This window comes from Cetorhinus maximus, chromosome 19 (genome assembly GCF_964194155.1).
Source record: "Cetorhinus maximus chromosome 19, sCetMax3.hap1.1, whole genome shotgun sequence".
NCBI classification, from domain to species: Eukaryota; Metazoa; Chordata; class Chondrichthyes; order Lamniformes; family Cetorhinidae; genus Cetorhinus; species Cetorhinus maximus.
In genome coordinates this window covers 21,515,081-21,527,592 of record NC_135897.1, presented here as the reverse complement: position 1 = coordinate 21,527,592, position 12,512 = coordinate 21,515,081, and positions in this window count along the sequence as shown.

Sequence of the window (12,512 nt, the reverse complement as noted above, 5' to 3'; positions counted from 1 at the left end):
GTTTCTATGATCTAATTGAATAATGGAAAAGACTTGAATGGCTGAACAGCCTGAACCTATGTCTATCTGCTTATGTTATTTCCTTATAAGAAGCCCTTGTTTGATTTTGCTCCACTAAAGTTTTCGCGATCAACTGTGGCTCAGTCAGTAACAGTCATGTTTCTGAGTCCAAAGGTTTTGGGTTCAAGTCTCATTCTAGGACTAGAGCCCAGAAATTAAGGCTGGTACTCTAGTTGAGTGCTGGAAGTACTGTCTTTTGACTGATACATTAAACTGAGGCCCTTCCCTGCCCTCTCAGGTGGATATAAAAGATACTATGACACAATTTTGAAGAAGAGCAGGGGAGTTATCTCTGGTGTCCTGGATAAATTTATCCCTCAATCAACATCACAAAAGCAGATTATGTAGTCATCATCACATTGTTGTTTATGGGAGCTTGCTGTGTGTAAATTGGATGCTGCGTTTCCTTCATTACAACAGTGACTGTGCTTCAAAAGTACTTCATTACCTGTAAAGTGCTTTGAGATGTTTGGAGGTTGTGAAAATGCTACATGAATGCAAGTCTTTCTTTTCTTTCATAATATCATGAAAGTAACTCTGTTGAATTGGTTGTCTGTGGATCATTATTTAATTCTTCACCAGTGACATTTATCATGCAGAAACAGGAATGTCGGTCATCAGCATGCTGCCCTGTTCAGGCAGGTAACCAGATCTGTCCTAAAGCCATCAGATTGGCAGCTAGTAAATGATTTTCCATCCCTTTGTGTGAACTGTTTGACGGTGTCAGGAAGGTTGACTGCAGTAATTACATGAATCTGTACCGAGAATAGCGCAATTCCTAGGAATCTGGTGACAACAGGAAGATGAAGAAACTTCAACACCAGCTGTTGTGAATAGCAGCAATATAACCTTTCCAGTAATAGTCCTAATGAGTTGCCAGGGAGAAGGGCCGACCAAGTGGGTTATACATAAAAGCAGCATTAACCATAAAAAAGTTAAATGTGGTAACTGGATTAAGCCACTGAGCTGCCTCTACGTCTGTGATTCAATAGTATCAAGATGCAGTACTGAGCATTTGAGCTTTGAATGTAATGTGACACCACATTATTGCCTCTGTAAAGCGAGTAACCTACTTGTTGTAAAGATATTGACATCCTGTATTAAAAGGAATTCCCATTGAAATGTTGTTGGCTCCTTTTGAGCTCAATTTGCCAATAGGACATCTGATGTATATGAGAAATTGTTGTTATCAGGAATTCATTAATTCACCCAGTGTTCATAATTGATACTACTTCCATAATTAGTGTGTAGGGACAGAGTGTTTGTAATGAAATAAAAAGAGAAAATATTAGAAATACTCAGTAGGTCAGGCAGCACCTGTGAAGACAGAAAGACAGAGTTAACATTTCATGTCAATGAATTTTTGTCAAGTTAACCCTAATGTGGACAGACCTTTAACAAAATACAAGAGTCAAATTCATCAATTATCTTTGGTCCTTGCCTAACTGCAAGGTTGGGGAACAACAGCAATATCAAATTTGCTGACACAATTTTCAACTTGGGTCTTTTGTTTTTGCAATGTTGCTTCAATTATCAGTGCGACAATGTAAATACGTTATTGACCTGCTCATACACATTCCTTCTTAAACATTTGTCCTTGCGGGACATTTTACTATGACACTGACATATGTTATTTTCATCCACAGCCACCATTACATGATGAAGTGCAATACAAGATTTTTCTGTAATTTTGTCTACACTCGATCCTTTCATTTAATTACAGAGTTCCAGCATTAATTGGTATCATTACCTTTGGCAGGTACCTCCAGCTCTAGGGTTAAATTTATTATGCATATATTATTTAAATTATTTGACTACCAGAAGCCACATTTTGATTCCCAAGGGTGGAAAATTAGAGGTAACAGATGCTGAGATAGTCCCACTGCCCTGCTTTTTCCTAATAGTCCTGCAAAATGTTCTACTTAGTGTATCCAATTCTTTTTTGAAGGTTACTATTGAATCTGCTTTCGCCACCCTTTCAGGCAGAGCATTCAAGATCATAACCACTCATTGTGTTAAAAAGAAATTCTCATATCGCCCCTGAAAAATGAAATGGTGAAACCACTTCTGACAAAGCCACTTTGTCTTGATGTTCAACTCACAGGTTCTCTTCCCCTGAAGGATCAGCCAATTTCGCCAGTGAGGATCTAAACCATAAAATCAGGAATGTTCCAGGTCTGACCCTTTGCCTGTACTGAGTTTGCTCAAGCTATCCAGCACAACAATGGGATCATTCCAGATGGCTTTGATGATATTGGGTTAAGGAGGTGAAAATCAATGAAGATTCAAACTATTAATTGCTATTCAGAGACACTTACTGGAAGTACACATGTATGCACATAAGGTGAGTATTGTAGAATGTGCTAGGCCAGGATTCTAATAAGGAAGAGCTGTAGGCATGCTTAAAACTAGTTTATTTACAGTATGTACATAGTGGGTTACCAGGGAGGCACGTCTCCTCCCAGAGCTATCCGTCTGCTGCCTAGAGTACCTAGCACATGACTGACTGATGTCAGTGCTACATCATCATAGCCAGAATTTCACACTCCCCCAGCCAGCGGGATTTCAGTGGGGATGGAGGGGGGAGATGGTGAAATTGAATGAACGGGATTCTATCCGGGTTCCCGCTGGCCCCGACCAATTATTGGCCACTTAAGGGCCATTTCCTGCCTAGCCTCAATTTTTAGGCTGTCAGGAGGATTTACCTGGCGTTGGGGAAGCCTGATAGAGAACAGGCCTAGATCTCGGGTGGGAAGGGCAGAGCGCTCCATCAGAAGCCCCCTTCTGACTTCGAGCGCCCCCCCGCCACAAGGGCTCGTATCCGCTGGACTTCTCTCCCCACACCCCCTCTCAGCCTTTCCCTCGATACCCCGGCCACACCCCAGGCCTTCCCTACCCTCCCTGCCCTGGGACCCCTTAAACTTACCGTGTCCTCCAGCCCCTGGACTAAGACTCAGGCATGTTGGTGCACTTCCTCTTCAGTCCACTGCAGCTTTTGTCGCTGCAGGGACAGCTCTCTAAGACAGGACTTCCACCTGAGTAAGGGGCGGAAGTTCTGCCTGCAGCCATTTAACACTCATTTTAGTGTGAAATGACTGTGGGGCACTCGAAGTCGGCGAGGATGTGTTCCCTACTGATTCTTCAGATGGCGGGAAGGGGGACCCCGCTATCTGAAAAATGCAGGCCCAAGTACCTCATAGATTAGCATATCCATTCTGTTTTCCCTTTATACAACAGTGAGGACAAGACCAGACTCAGCTGAGGTGCCCTTTCTTGGTGACTCAAGCTTGTCATCGTTCACATATAAATAATGGTCATTTGGGCCTAATGCCCCAGCAGCTGGTCAATATGGTCTGAAAGTGACGTGAGGGAGAAAATTAACCTGGGAAAATCCTTACAAACCTAAAATTTTCTTCAACTTTTACTTTAATTTCTGTACAATTTCTGCCAACTTTTCAGCTGGTGTTAGTCTTCCATCTCCTCTCTTTGGCAAACAATCTCTTTTTACCTTATGCATTCTGTGTTCTTTTTCTGTGTAAAGTCATTTGGTAACCCCAACAGATTTCACATTTTTTTCTCTGCAAGATAACTTTGATAATCATTCAAAGTCTGCTCCCACACATCCAAGCTCCATTGGAATTGGAGTGAGGGGAACAGTATCAAGGCTGCACTTCATTACATCATTGGGTAAAACTTTAAGGAGTATCTCTAATTGTTAACATCATGAATGTATACACAAGATGCCATTTTATTTATCTCATTTCAGCCAAACTACTCAAAATTATTGATTTGTGCTTTCTCTATTTATTTTTATTTTGCAACTAGATTTTGCTGCTCATTTATTAAAATGACTTTCTCTCATAATCCATTTTCCCTCCGATTCTAATCTTTCTGCTTTTTTATATTTTCCTTCTCTTTGACCTCTGCCTTTTAACATCTCCCGATGCTTCTGTTTGATAAATTCTGTCACTGTTAATCCCCCTGCTCCTTAATCTCTGCCCCTCAGTGTCACCTTCTGTCTCTTTTGGGAGTTTATGGTGTGTCAATCTCTCAAATTGTTTCCTCTGTCCTGGAGAAACCCTGATACAAATCTCCCATTCCTGCAGCACTTCACAGACCTGTAAAAACTTCCATTTAGAAAAATAGTTTTCTTTTAAAATATGTAAAGTGCCGCAATCATTATTTAAAAGGTGGTGAACCTAAATCCCTCTAAACCTTAGTGTCCATCACAAATTGCCCTTTCCCCTCTCCCATTCACTGAATAATTCATGCCGGTCATATGAATTATGTATGGACCCATCAGCATTTTGAGGAAGAAATGTTGAATCAATTCAAGTGCTTCAACAGTTCTCATTTATTTGTATTGGACAGCTGAAGCAGATTGAATTATGTGTCGTATATGGATTTGCATGCTTCTAAGTGTGAAACTTTCAGAATATTCATCAATTTGTCCAGACTGAATTGAGTTAGTGCAAATTATGGCTTGGGTGCCCCTAAGTTAATGTTTTGGTGCCTTACAGCTGCAAATGCCTTCTATAAACCATTGAGTATACTTAATGATGCAGAGTTCATGACAACTTTTATGTGAAGGGTCCAATACAATATTGCCAGTCACTTTGTTAAATGGACCTTCAAATGCCACTCACACAAAAACAGAATTACCTGGAAAAACTCAGCAGGTCCGGCAGCATCGGCGGAGAAGAAATCAGTCAACGTTTCGAGTCTTCATGACCCTTCGGCAGAACTGAAGCATAGTTAGGAGAAAGGTGAAATATAATAATAATAATATAATATAATAATTTTTATATTTCACCTTTCTCCTAACTATGCTTCAGTTCTGTCGAAGGATCATGAGGACTCGAAACGTTGACTGATTTCTTCTCCACCGATGCTGCCGGACCTGCTGAGTTTTTCCAGGTAATTCTGTTTTTGTTTCAGATTTCCAGCATCCGCAGTAGCTTTTAGCTTTTTGTTTTTATCTTCAAATACCACTGTCCATTTCATTACATTTTCACCTATGTAGCACAACCTCAATTAAATCCAGCCACCCCATGTACATAGCAATAGCAAAAGAGTGAATATTTTATACATACAAATAAAAATTACATCAACAACAACTTATATTTGTATAGCATCTTTAACATTGACGAACGTCTCAAGGCGCTTCACAGGGTCATTATAAAACAAAGTATGACACTCAGTCACATTAGGTCAGATGGCCAAAAGCTTGGTCAAAGTGGTTGTTTTTAAGGAGTGTCTTAAATAAGGAAAGCAAGGTACAGAGGCGGAGAAGTGTTGGGAGGGAATTCCAGAGCTTGGGCCATCAGCAGCTGAAGGCACAACCACCAATGCTGTAGTGATTATAATTGGGGATGCACAAGAGGTCAGAATTAGAGGAGTGCAGATATCTTGGAGGGTTGTGGGGTTGGAGGAGATTACAGAAAAAGGGAGAGGCAAGGCCATAGAAGGATTTGAAAACAATTGTGAGGATTTTAAAATCAAGATATTGCTTGACTAGGGGCCAATGTAGGTCAGCAAGCACAGGGGCTGGGTTGGGGAACGGGCCTTACTGTGAGTAAGACATGGGCAGCAGAGGTTTAGATAACCTCAAGTTGAGTGATGTTACAGAGGTGGAAATAGGCGGTCTTAGTGATGACGTAAATATAAGGCTGGAAGCTCATCTCAGGAGCAAATGTGACACTTGATTGTAAACAGACTGGTGCAATCTCAGAATCTTGCCAGGGAGAGGGATGGCGTCGGTAGCTAAGGAACAGAGTTTAGAGCAGGGACTGAAAACAATGGCTTCAGTCTGCCCAATATTTAATTGGAGGATGTAAATGGTACCAACCGATATAATCAAACAGCTGGTAGTATATTTAGGCTGGCAGTTCCCACTTGTATATTTTCCTGTTCTTAAGTTTCTAGAGCTTTATTTTTGTGTTCAATGATTTAATTGAATCAGATTTTTTTAATTACTGCCTTACAACGCTCAGTCACTCTCTCTTATACTGTTCCATGAGATTTTAGTGAGTCAGCCCATTTCAGTTAGGTGGATGAACAATTCAGCTCCGATGGGCACAAATTTTCGCTCGGCGGGCGGCCATGCGCCCGACCCACTCGAACGTGTAATGACGTGCATTGCACACGCCAGAGTCCTGTTAAAGCCATTAAGTAATCAATTAACCTAACTTTTTCACTGCCTGTCCAACCTAAAGGTTGACGGGCAGGCAAAAAGGTCAAGTGGCCTTTGCATGTTCTTGGAAACCTCATCCACGGGTGGGATGAGGTTTCCAAAAGCAAATAAAAATAAAAGTTTTACAATTGAATTAATAACATGCCCTTGCTCATGTGACAGAGTCACATGAGGGGACATGTTTCATTACATTTTTATTTTCTTTTTTTAACAACACTTATTATGAAGCGCTCACTCGCGCACATGCGTGAAGTTCGCGCTTGCCCTCCTCCCCCCCACCCCCACACAGGCAACGCTGAGCACTGCTGTGAAATTGCAGTCCGGTGCCGGTCACGGGCAGTGGTCGGCTTCCTGACTGGCCGAGCCCACCCGCTAAGGCGAAAGTTCTAATTCTGGCCATGGACTGGCATGATTGCACTTGTTAATTGCTGCAGGTAAGATCAGTGTGTTAGGGGCCTCTGTTTGCATTTAGTGAGGACAAATTGCACTGACAACTTCTTTGGCTGGTAGCTTGGGTGTGCTAATTACCAGTGTATTATGTGATTGCTCGAGGGTGGTTATATGCAATCTGTTCCAATGAATCACAGAAACCTTTGAGCAACTGTGTAAACCAGCTGCTGAAGTCATAGTTCAGAACTGGCTAGCAGAATGTGGTAGCTCACTGTCACACTGTCTTCATGGAACAAAAAAAAATCTGATTATTTCACAATCTAATTATTTGTCTCCAGTGAACATTAATTATTCTTTTGGGTTTTGTGGATTCAGTGACTCTGAATTCCACTGATTAACATGTTCACATTTGCATTTTGGCTGCTGCTCCGGGTTTAATTTGTTATTTTTATTTCAGTGTTCAGTTCTTTACATTGCGCCCTACTCTCCTGTCTACCCAGGTCTCCTTTTATTTCTCCCCTCTCCATTCCCCCCACCCAACATCCCTACCACAAGGCTTCATAATTCATTGACATTCCTATTCCCTGGCTATAATTCTAACATTGAATATCTTCCTTTAATGCCTCTGGCATTCTCCAACCTGGTTGGTTCTGTTCTTGTTTTCTTTTATTGCATTTGCTTTTGATGCTCATCTCTCACAGTTTATCCTATTGGGCAGGATATTTGGACCCCACTGAGGTCTGCAATGATGGCCAAAAATACCAGAACTGGCTGGTCTGCTGGTTTTATCAACCTCTTTTGGCCAGGAGGGGTTCAGGGGCAGGCAGCAGGTTAGGCTCATTAAAAGCTTTGTTAAAGGTAAGTTAAGAAGTTGACAGGAATTTTCCAGTCAGCCTCCAGTTTTCCAATGCAACAGGGGCAGAGCAACTGTAGCAGGCCCGGGTGCCAGCCGTCTGGCCCTCCTTGCCTGCCTGGCTGGGGGTGTAGCCAAAGGCCCTCCTGTAGACTCATTCCACCCCACTCCCCACTCCCCACTGCCACCCCCACCTCTTCACCCGCCAACCCCCCTCCGCCCCCCAACTCCCTCCTTCACAGAGGTGGCCTGGCTGCTATCTCTATTTAGCAATTAAATATTTTTAAAAATTGGCTTTGAGAGGGCCCTCTCAGTTACTTACCCTTTATTGGTGCTCCATTGAAGTTGGGGGGGTCTCTCTAATTGGCAAGCCAGGTTTGAGAGCCTGCCTACCACCCTTAATTGGACATGGAACCTGTCTCCATGCCAATTAAGGAATTACCCCAGTCAAAATTCTAATGAGTGACTGTTACCCCCAGGATAGGTTCAGGATCCAGGAACAGCCCCACCTCTGCTTCCCAGCGCCAGAGTGAAAATTCAGCCCATAGACTCTGAAATATTATTGAATGAACGTAAGGCAAAGCTAGCAACAAAGAGAGATGGGCTACTGCCTTATAGATATGTTTTGTTGAAATCTGGTGCATGGTTTATAATGGGGAGTATTTTACTATTGATGCATTCTACCACAGCACTATATGGTGTATCACACTAACTCAGTGGTTTTCATAACCCTTCAGGTCTGCTGGTTTGATTCAGCGTGTATATTAATTTGGTGTAGAACATTACATTGCACATAGTGAGAAACAATTTTGCACACTACAAGCCGCTTTTTCACTTGATTTTTATTATTGATTTGCTTCCAAATTTATTTTTTTCTTCTTTTAACCCAGTTCTTATTACCGAAGACTTTGTGTGTGAGTATTTTGGAAGCCACAGAGAAAGGTCAGGTAATAGAGAGAAGGCTTAATTTCCTTCAGTTAGAGCAATCACACATGGACAAACAATGTTTTCATCCCGTGAAAGTATAAAAATGTGTTTGTACCCCTGGGTTGAATCCTGAACCTCCTCCTCCACATGCCCCTCCACTAACCAAAACCTGAGGTCACCTGAAAACAGTGCAAACAGTTTTTATTCAGGTCTGTAAGGATAACTTTATCTTCAGATAACAAGTGGTTATCATTCCTTTCTCTTCTTTTCTAAATTCGAATGAAACCCAGGTCTCCACTAATGGTTCTGTGCTTTGCACAGAGTTCTTCATGAAGCACTTCACACAGCGCCACAATGAAGGTTCAAGAAATTCACCCAATGAGACTCATCACAACAAAATTTACAGCATGTATATATTTTAACTGGCCTTCAGTGCACAGGCTCTACCAACAGAGCTTTGAGGACAATTATTTATTATTTACCTTGTTCTTTACAATTTAGAGCATGCCCCACTTTCAGTGAAGGCAGCATAACCCCTCCCGGGGATGATCTGCCTGCGTTCTGGCAGACGCCTGCCAATAAAAATATACCTGTTTAAAAAATTCTTTGCAAGCAATGAATGCCCAATTCTTGTCAAGATGTGACTCTTATCCAATCATAGAATATGTGGTCTGAATTTTTTCTGGGTGAGTCAATTTACAAGGACGCAAGAAATAGTTGCAGGATTAGACCCGTCAAGCCTTTCAATGTGATCACAGCTGACCTTGGGCTTCAACCCCATTTTCCCACCCACTCCACATATCCCTTAACTCCCTGAGAGACCAAAAATCTGTCTAGCCCAGCCTTAAAGGTGTTAAATGATGGCGCATCCACAATCCCCTAGGATAGAGAATTCCAAAGATTCACAACCCTTTGAGTGAAGTAACTTCTCTTCATTCAGTCCTAAATGATTGGCCCATTACCCTGAAACAATGTCCCTGGTGTGTTAGACTCCCCAACCAGCAGAAACAACCTTTCAGTATCTACCATATCATATCCCTTTGGAATTTTGTAGGTTTCAGTGAGAGAATTTAGGTTGTTATCTGTTTGAAGGATTGGTCACTTAAGCTAACAGAATGTTTGGAAAGTGATACTGGCATTTCAAGGCAACTTTGTGATATTGTATGCATGCCAATGCAGACAATGACATGTACCTTTAAGAAGCTGCAAAGTGACATCACTATGACCATCACCATGTGTAAGGCTGGATGATAAAAGGTACAGCCTCCAGGTTATATGTTCATTATTGCCTGTGATCTCTGCTGCAGATGTCCACAGCTGCCTGTGACTCTGTATCAGTAATACTTTATGGGTAGAATTCTCCCCCGTTAGGGGGGTTGTGTGGGGACGGGCGGGTGCAGACCCAATCGGCACCCCCGATCGGGTCCCTGCCACCATTTTACGTGGGCTGGCTAATTAAGGCCCGCCCAGTGTGACACGCAGCCGAAAGCGCTGTGCACTCTCTGTGCGCACGGCGGGGTGGTTCCCTGAGTCGGAAGTGGGCTCTTTCGCGCATGCGCGTTTAAGAGCGCGGAAATCTCCGAGGCACAGAGGTGCCTCAGGGAGATTACTTTCACTTATGAAACATTGATTAAAGGTAAATAAAAATTTTGAGGACATGTCCCCTCATGTGAAACTGTCACATGAGTTGGGACATGTCCATTAATTTTATTAAAAACTTCTAAAACACTTTAAAAACGTTCATGAAACCCCATCCCGCCCTGTGGATGGGGTTCCATGAAAAATGCAAAGGCCGCCTGGGCTCTTTGCCTGCCCGCTAACCTTAAGATTGGACAGGCAGCTCAGTTTATTAGTTTAATTGATATTTAAATGGTCTTAATAGGCCTTTGACAGTTTGGCGGGCACGCAACCGAGTCGGCTGTGTGCTCACCGAACTGAAAATCTAAATGACGCGCAGTGACGTTGGGGCATATGCCCAACGTCACCGCACGTCAATTTGCATTTCGGCGAGCGGGCCCCACCCCCGCATGCTGAGCCGAAGATTCTGCCCTATGTATAGCTTAGGGTCAGGCATATAGTCAGGGATTCAGCCTATATAACTGTTAGGACCCGGGGTAGATCAAGGCCTGTGCAGAGCTGTATAGAGCTGTATATAGCTATTGTATATAAAACAATGGATGGAAATAAATTTTAAAATAATAATAATAGAAATAGGTGGGAAAATAAAAATATATTTTAAAAATATATAAATTATTAGAAAAAGGGGGATCGGAAAGGGAGTGGGGATGGAGGAGAGAGTTCATGATCTAAAGTTGTTGAACTCAATATTAAGTCCGGAAGGCTGTAAAGTGCCTAGTCGGAAGATGAGGTGCTGTTCCTCCAATTTGCGTTGAGCTTCACTGGAACATTGCAGCAGGCCAAGGACGGACATGTGGGCATGAGAGCAGGGTGGAGTGTTGAAATAGCAAGCGACAGGGAGGTCTGGGTAATACTTGCGGACAGACCGAAGGTGTTCCGCAAAGAGGTCACCCAGTCTGCGTTTGGTCTCTCCAATGTAGAGGAGACCGCAGTGATCCCCCTTTTTTCTAATAATTTATATATTTTTTAAATATATTTTTATTTTCCCACCTATTTCTATTATTATTTTAAAATTTATTTCCATCCATTGTTTTATCTACACCTTTTAGCCTATTTCGATTCCTTCCCCCTACCCCACCCCCACTAGGGCTATCTGTCACTTGCTCATCCTGTTTTCTACCCTTAATGTCACCATTAGCACATCCTTTAGATAATATCACCACCGTCAACACCCCTTTGTCCTTTTGTCTATGACATCTTTGGCAATCTCTTCCTTGCCTCCACCTATCACAGGCCCTCTATCTAGCTCTACCTGTCCCATCCCCTTCAAACAGCTTATATTTCATCTCATTTCTATTGTCCTTTTGAAGAGTCATACAGACTTGAAACGTTAACTGTGTTCCTCTCCGCAGATGCTGTCAGACCTGCTGAGTTTTTCCAGCTATTTTTGTTTTTGGTTCTGCCAAATTACTAATTGCTCTTGGCAACGAGGGGCGAATGCGAGCAAACTCATCAGGTCTATCTGATGAAGACCGAAAATAACCTGATAAAATCTTCAAGCTCATCGAAAATTAGCAACAGGTCCGAGCTAACTTTCGAATTCACAGGCTGGAGTTCATGTCGTACAGACAACAGCCAAGTGAAAGCATCAGCTAATTTACAAATGGGTGCTGGCACAAAGGAGCCGAATGCGGCTTCAATTCTGATGACCTTGTGGAGAGATTAATGGAGCTTGTAATCACTTCCGCGCCCATCAAGTCTTTCTGGAAAGCACGATTAGACAAAGCTAAAGGTTACTCCATAGGTGCATTATTGGACAAAAGAACATTTGAGGCATTAGTGGCTGGCGAACTGCACCTTCAAGCCTTGATCACAAATCTACCATTGCTGTGGTAACCAAAACATCAAAGACACCCAAGCCTGCATGCAGTGTGGTCTTACACACTTAGCCAGGTATTGTCCAGCATTTTTTGACATGTCAAAATATGCCTCACCAGATGGCATTGGGCAAAACATGTGTCACAAACGCAACAAACCAGGCATACCCAAAATGAAATCTCACAATAAAGAAGGACTCCATTGATATCCGACACCAGTGACAGTTCCGTGGCTCGTCCCACAAAACATAAACATGTCAATGAAATGCAAGACATCCCATACACCACAGTGTACAATGTACATACTGTCAACCTCACTCATCATGTGGACGGAGTCAGATGAGCTGAAGCATTTGTCACTGTAAACATTAAATAGCCACAACACTGTGGACAGTATACCATAAGTGCAAAAATCGATACCGACGCAAGTGCCAACATTTTACAATTGCACGTTCTCAACACCACACACACAGGACAATGGCACGGCGAAGTCCAGTCAACATCTGACAGGCTTACTGCCTACAATGGGCCTGACATCCCATGATTAATCACCATCACAATACAATGCCAATACGGAAGATCCAGGTGGACACTGATGACTTTTTATGTTGTGGAGACCAGTGGCCTGGCAATC